Source organism: Chiloscyllium plagiosum, chromosome 15 (genome assembly GCF_004010195.1).
Source record: "Chiloscyllium plagiosum isolate BGI_BamShark_2017 chromosome 15, ASM401019v2, whole genome shotgun sequence".
In the NCBI taxonomy this organism is placed as follows: Eukaryota; Metazoa; Chordata; class Chondrichthyes; order Orectolobiformes; family Hemiscylliidae; genus Chiloscyllium; species Chiloscyllium plagiosum.
In genome coordinates, this window is record NC_057724.1 from 51,785,835 (window position 1) to 51,793,585 (window position 7,751).

Below are 7,751 nucleotides of genomic sequence, written 5' to 3' on the forward strand. Positions count from 1 at the left end.
GAGACAATGGGTCGGCCGGGGCAGTCAGGTTTGTGGATTTTGGGCAGGAGGTAGAAATGGGCGGTGCGGGGTTGTGGGACTGAGGTTGGAGGCGGTGGATGGGAGATTCTCTGAGGTGATGAGGTTATGGATGGCCTGGGAGATGATGGTTAGGTGGTGGGAGGTGGGGTCATGGTCAAGAGGGCAGTAGGAGGAGTTGTCCGTGAGTTGGCATCCAGCTTCAGCGGTGTAAAGATCGGTGCGCCAAACTACCACTGTGCCTCCCTTGTCTGCTGGTTTGATGGTGAGGTTGGGTGGGAGTGGAGGGCTGCGCGTTGGGAGGGTGAGAGGGGTGGAAGGTTGAGGCAGTTGATGTCGCGGCAACAGTTGGATATGAAGAGATTGAGGGCGGGTAAGAGGCCAGCATGGGGTGTCCAGGTGGATGGGGTGTGTTGGAGGTGGGAGAAGGGGTCGTCAAAGAGTGGGCGAGAATCCTGGTTGAAGAAGTAGGCGCGGAGGCGAAGGCGGTGGAAGAAATGCTCGATGTGAGTGAACCTATCCTACATGGATTGTAGCACTTTAACACTGTCTCATGGGAGTTAGAGATGGACTGAAAATGTTACCATATTTAATGAAAAAAAAGGTTCTCATCAGTTAATTAGGCTGGCTTCCAATTGTGAAAAAAGTGGAGTGATCAAGAGAAGGTGGTGATTAGAACTGTGTGTTACCATGTCAAAACCTACATTGTGTTTACTGCAAATGCCACAGAGGAACAGCATGTGGATGAAAAATAGGAAGTTTAATCCTTAGGGAGAATCTAAGGTTGTGTGGGAGGGGAAGCAGCAGCTATTTCAAGTGATACTCTGGTGTCACTAGATTTACAAGAATGGAACAAGACAAGTGTAGTCACTCCCTATTGGATGATGGTGGTAAGGCGATTGTTAAAGGATGATGTAGTGAGTTAAGTCAAATGCTGCAGACAGGTTCAGAATTTGAGGAGGAATTTGTCTTTACTACCATCACAGAACCTCATATACAAATTTGCTTACAGCTGCAACATGAATAGAAACCTAATTGGAGGGATTCCACTGTGCTGTGATGGGAAGATAGACTTGTATTTGGAGAGCAAAACATTTTAAGAAAGGATGCGCATGTGCAAGCCTCCAAAGCCACATCTGCATAGTCTTGATACCACACGAGTGCAGATATCCAGCAAAGTGCATGTGCAGGACAAGATAACTTTGCTTGGTTATGTAGCTTGCTTGTGTAACATTAGGTATGAACATGCACAATGACCACACACTGTATTTCTGGAATGAGAAGAAACTGCATATGCACAGTAAAGAGGTGAGCAATTGAAAGTGTTGAACTGGCCTGCCTGGACATGTTTCCACATTAACATAGATTTTAAAGTGAATACTTTTGGAATTTCTTTCATGCAACTGATCTAAGTCTTAGATTCTACGAAGAGAAATATATGTTTCTTGTCAAAAGAGATGAATACTTTATTCGGTTGCTGAAATTTCTGAACCCAAAGGGAAAAATAAAACTGTTCTGCCAGGGCCGCTCAGCCTCTTTGTTCAAACATAGGCAAAAGAGCTGAATTCCAGATATGGGGTGAGAGTGACAGCCTTTGACATCAAGGCCACACTCAACTGAATGTGGCCTTGATGTCACATCAAGGAGTCCTACCAAAACTGGAATCAATGAGTAATAGGCACAAACTCTCCTCTGGTTGGAGTATACCTGGCATATTGGAAGGTGGTTGTGGTTATTAGAGGTCTATCATCTCGGTTCCAGGACAACTTTGTTGAGAGTTCTTCATGGTAGTATCCTCGACTCAACCATCTTCAGTTGCTTCAAAGATATTCCCTCCATTATAAGATCATAAATGGGGATGTTCACTAATAGATTGCACAATGTACAAAACCATTCACAACTCCTCAGAAACTGAAGCAGTCTATATTCAAATGCATCAAGATCTTGACAATATCCAGGCTTCAGCTGACAAGTAACATTCTTACCCCACAAATGCCAGGCAATGATCATTTCCAATGAGGGACAATCTAATCACTGACTCTTGGCATTGAATGATGTTACCATCACTGAATCCCCTGTTATCAACATTGTTGGCATTATCATTGACCAGAAACTCAAATGGGCACTCCACATAAACACAATGGGTACAAGAGAGGTCAGAAGCTGGGAGTACTGCAGCAAATAACTCACCTACTGACTCCCCACTTGCCTGAATGGGTGCAACCTCCAACAACACTCGAGAAGCTTGATACATCAAGGACAAAGCAGCCCACTTGATTGGCCCCTTAACCACAGGCATCAATACCTTCCTCCACTGAAACTGTGTAGCAGCAGTATGTACTATCTACAAGATGTACTGCAAAAGTCACCACAGATCCTTATTCAGCATTTTGAAAACCCATGACCCCTTCCATTTAGGATTACAAGGATAAATAGGAACACCACTATCTGCAAGTTCTCCCACAAGCCACTCACCATCCTGAACTTGGAAATATATTGCCATTCCTTCGGTGTGGCTGTGTCAAAATCCTGGAATTTCCTCCCTAAGGGCATGGAGGGTCAACCTACAACATGTGGATTGCAGCAGTTCTAGAGGAAGCTCTTCCCCACCTACTCGAGGGCAACTGGAGACATACAATAAATGCTGGCCAACCAGCAATGCCCATGTCCCATGAGTGAATTAAAAAAAAAAAAAATATTGGGAGTTATGTTTCATCTATGCAGGGCACTGGTGAGATTGTATCCAGAGCATTGCACATATGTAAATGTGTTGGAAGTAATTCGGAGATGGTTTACTAAATTTCTACCCGGAATGAATGGATTTTCTTATGAAAAGAAAATTTGGACTGGGTAGGTTTGTATCTGCTGGAATGTAGAAGAGTAAGCAGCAAATTTATTGAAACATAAGATTCTGTAAAGTCTTGTTGGTGGTATGTGGGGTGATTGGAGGGGAATGTGGAGAAAATAATTTTCTTATAGGAGAATCAAGATCTCGGGCTGCTGTTTAAAAGTTAGAGGCTTCCAATTTAAAATAGAGACAATATAAATGTTTTTTCCTTGAGAGTTGAGAGTGTTTGGAACTGTCTTCCTGAAAATATAGGAAGCAGAGTCCTTTAATATTTTTAAGTCAGAGTTAGATAGAGTTTAAGGCGGGGGGGGGGGGGGGTGGAGGTGAAAGATTATCAGGGTTAGGTGGGACTGTGGTTTTGAGATCGACCATAATGGCTGAGCAGGTTGAAGGGGTCACATCGTCGTAGTCCTGGTTCTCATTTGTAAGTAGTATAGGCAGCACCTTTGGAGAAAAATAATGTTAAAGTTTCAAATTAATTACTTTTCAGAACAGAAGAAACATAAGAATGAGAGTTTCTAAGGGAATGTAAGGGGGAGGAGCAAAAAAGGGAAGGTCTGTGATAGGTTGGCAAGCTTTAGCAATTGCATAATAAAAGATTTTATGGTGAAAAACCAAAGCAATGATAATGGGTCCGGAAAACACAAGAGGTGTCCAGACGAGGCTTGAATATCAATGTTGTAATGACTTGGATACATCCTGAAAGGATGAGGAAAGAAACAATAAGTTATAGGTTTTCTATTTCTGTTAGTAGCCCACATTCTTGGATTACCTGATATTGGTGCATAAAACAAAATTGATTCTACTTCTGGACGGAAAAAAATAGAGGGAACATTGCTGGCACTACTCGAAGAAAAGCTGAGGAATTTTGCTATTCTGGCCAATATTTGCCTGTCAACCAACATTAAAAGAGTCATAGTATCTAGTTTTGTGTCTCACCTGTGATTACGGTTGCACAAACTGGCTGTCCTGTTTTCCTACACTCAATAGTTAGAGCACTTCTAATCCTGAAAGTTTGGAATGTTGTGTATAAATGTAAGTTCTTTCCTTTTCAATAAACATAGCAACTTGCTAATTTGTGATCTGATGTCATCTTCGTTTAAACACTGTCCTGTATTTATAAACATGCCCCAGGTTGTAACTGTAGGCATTCCTCAAGGTAGTGTCAGAGGCTGAATCATCATCAACTGCTTCATTTCCAATGTATCAAATCAGAAGTGGTGACCTTTGCTCATGATTCCACAGTATTCAGTACCATTTCTAACTCGCTATGAAATAAAGCATTCCATGCCAGTGTGCCACAGGGCTTGATCATTATTTAAGCTTGGACTGGGAAGTGCCAAATAACATTTGTGCAACATAAATGCAAAGTAATCTCCAACCGGAGAGAATCTGATCATGCTCCCATGGCTTTCAGCAACATTACCATCAGATAAATCTCCACCATCAATAAACTGGGAGTGAACATTGTGCAGAAACTGAACTGGCCCAGCCACATAAATACTTTGACTAGAATTGTATGTCAGAGGCTGGAATTCCTCACTGAATCTTCTATTTCTTTAATACTTGGCTGTTATCTACAAGGCACAAGTTGTTTGATGCAATATCTTTACTTAATTAGATGAGTGAAAGCCCAGCAACACTTGGGAAGCTCAACATTGTCCAGGCCAAAAGAGTCCGCTTGGTCACAGTGTGAAAGACTCCCTCCCTCCATTAATGGAACATCACTATGCTGTACATTGCCCTACACCAACCCAGCAAGGCTTGTTTGTACTTTCCAATAGTTCCAATCTTTTATACACATTCGTATTTTTCAGAAATATGTGTAATGTCTGCATGTGTTCGCTTTCCAATTCGATAGCAAGTTGTAAACAAGTAAAAATAAAGAATTATATTTAGTTGTTTTACCATTGTAGTATATTAAATCCTCTGCTCCCTATGTACCTTCTTGCTCAGATTGCTTGATTGAAAGAGCAACCTTAGCTGATATAATGCGTGCTTCTAAGTTACTGTGTTGATGCCAGTAACATAGTTATAACTGCCATATCTGTTCTGAATTTATTGTAAGAAGCACAGTCATGGATGAAACTATTGGGAATTTGGTTTAAAATGGAAATTCAACTTGTACATTCTTTCTAAATTCAGTTTTTCATGATCACATTAGATTAGGACAGTAGTATTTAAGTAAGTAATATAGCCTAATTAAATGAGGTAGCTGCCCATTAAATTTCAAGCACCTAAACTCCTTTATTTAAATGAGGTGCTGATCATCATGCTGAACAGATCTTCAGAAGGAAGGAAATTCATTCACTGCACAGTTAATGAGGAGCGTGGTCAATGTGAGACTTCAACAGAGTGAGACAAAGGCTGAGAGAGTATACTAACTATACCATTGGAAATTTGGTGCAAAGGGAGACAAGAAGTGTTTTAGTTAAGATTTACTGCAAGAAGAAAACATTTTATAGGTTGAGAGGTGAGTTGGAGAAGCTGACCTGCAGCAAAGACCAGCAGTGGAGTGACATCACAAGCCACAGTGTGACACAAGTGCAGGAAAAGAAGCGGATTGGTGAATATTTCAAGTCTTTAAATGTAAGGTCTTCAATTTACATGAGTATTAGATTGATGCTAGCAATTTTATTTTTTAGATAATAAGCACAATAGCATCACAGGGATGTGAAAAGAGCTGGGAATCTCACGTAACTAATTTCTAAATTAAATCAAAAACAGGTGTGATTGCAGAATGGTTGATGTGTTGCCTTGCAACATGTGGAAGCTGCTAGACAGGAATGTGGTCTGGCATGAATGCATCTGCAGTAAGTGTTAATAACTCGAGAAACTTTTGATTCACATTGAGGAGCTGGAGCCTTAGCCAAAGACATTACATCATGTTGGGGAAGGGAAAAAGTTACCTGAACGCTTTGCTCCAAGTGGCAGTCATACTCTTCAGATTAGGTAAATCAAAATTGATCTGAGATAGGGGAAAAGAGGGGGTGACTGCAGATGAGACGGGTATGAGAATCCAGGGGGTTAAAATTGAGTAGCCTTGGCCCCTACAATCATCTAATAAGTACATGATTCTTGTAGAATGTGGACTGTGAGCATGAGCAAATTGACTATGGCACCTTGGTACAAGTACTTCAAGGATGTAACTAATAGGGCAGGTAAATTGCTAGCATCAATCTAATACTTAACCAGTGGACATACCTTCTGGAAATCCAGTAAACTATTTGATCAGGTGCCTCACATAAGGTTGATAGGTAAAATGAGGGTTTAAGAAGTTGAGGCATTATGTTCACATGGGTAGAGGATTGTTAACAGACAGGAAACAGAAAACGGGCACAAATGTAACATTTTCAAATTGCCCAGCAGTGTAGTGTGGTGCTGCAAGGATCAGTGCTGGGACCTTGATATTCAAAGAGACTTGGATGTACTCATGCAAGGAACAGAAAAAGCAGGAAAGCAAGCAATTAAGCAGGCAAGTGGTGGACTGACCTCCATTGCAAGTCAGTTGGAGTACAGGAATAAAATAGTCTTGCTACAATTGTATAGGAGTTTGATAAGATCATATCTGGAGGAGAGTGTAGTTTTTGATTCCACATATAATAAAGGATGTACTTGCACTGAAGCCAGAACAGGAATTGTACTTAACTGGTGCCTGGGATATGGATTTGATCTAGGTGAGAGACAGGTTATTGGGCTTATACTCTCTGAACTTTACATGAATGAAAGGCAAACTCATTAAGCATTAAGATTCTGAAGGAGCTTGAGAAGGTAAATGTTGGAAGATTGTTTTCACTGGTTGGAGAATCAAAATCAAAGGAGCACAACCATAGAATAAAGAATCAGTCATTCATGAGAAGAATTTACCTCACTCTTTGTTATGAATTTTTGAAATGCTGTGTCTCTCAAGATTGAGGATACTTGCGTATTTGTGGTTGGGATAAATAGATGTTTCTGTTTTAGGGAATCAAGGGACATAGGGACTGACAGGAAGATGGTATTGGCCAAAATCATATCAAGTGGCAGGGCACTTTAAGGAGATGAACTAACGGCACAGATCATCGTGAATGATTATGATGTGGTAGGCATTACAGAGACATGGTTGCAGGCGGTTCAGGACTAGCGGTTAAACATCCAAGGATTTACAACTTATCGAAAAGACGGAGGTGGGCAGAGGGGGCGGGTGGCCTTGTTGGTTAAGAACAAAATTAAATCTATGGCACTGAATGACATAGCGTCGGATGATGTGGAGTCTGTATGGGTGGAATTGAGGAACCACAAAGGCAAAAAAACCATAATGGGAGTTATGTACAGACCTCCTAACAGTGGTCAGGACCAGAAGCGCAACATGTACCGGGAAATAGAAAAGGCATGTCAGAAAGGCAAGGTCACGGTAATCATGGGGAACTTCAATATGCAGGTGGACTGGGTAAATAATGTTGCCAGTGGATCCAGATGGAATGCTTACAGGATGGCTTTTTGGAACACCTTGTCATGGAGCCCACAAGGGAGCAGGCTATTTTGGACCTATGTAATGAACCAGACTTTATAAAAGATCTTTAAGTAAGGGAACACTTAGGAAGCAGCGATCATTATATAGTAGAGTTCAGTCTGCAGTTTGAAAGAGAGAAGGAAAAATCGGATGTAATGGTGTTACAGTTAAACAAAGGTAATTATGAGAGCATGAGAGAGGAACTGACAAAAATCGACTCGAAGCAGAGCCTAGCAAGGAAGACAGTAGAGCAAAAATGGCAGGAGTTTGTGGGTATAATTGAGGACACAGTACAGAGGTTCATCCCCAAGAAAAGGAAGATTATCCAGGGAGGAATTAGACAGCCATGGCTGACAAAGGAAGTCAGGAAATGTATCAAAGAAAAAGAGAGAT

At 41.3% G+C, this 7,751-nt stretch overlaps 1 protein-coding gene across 3 annotated transcripts in view; it reads left to right on the forward strand.

Moving 5' to 3' along the window:
* LOC122557313 (E3 ubiquitin-protein ligase MSL2-like) overlaps positions 1-7,751 on the forward strand; it is a 21,983-nt gene that overhangs the window by 6,754 nt on the left and 7,478 nt on the right. Inside the window, exon 2 of one of the 3 annotated variants that reach the window (XR_006313795.1) lies at positions 4,488-4,751. The exons of the other annotated variants lie outside the window; for them this stretch is intronic. The gene's annotated coding sequence lies outside the window, so the exon portion shown is untranslated. Of the gene's footprint in view, positions 1-4,487; positions 4,752-7,751 lie in introns of those variants that run through there. 3 annotated transcript variants of the gene reach the window in all.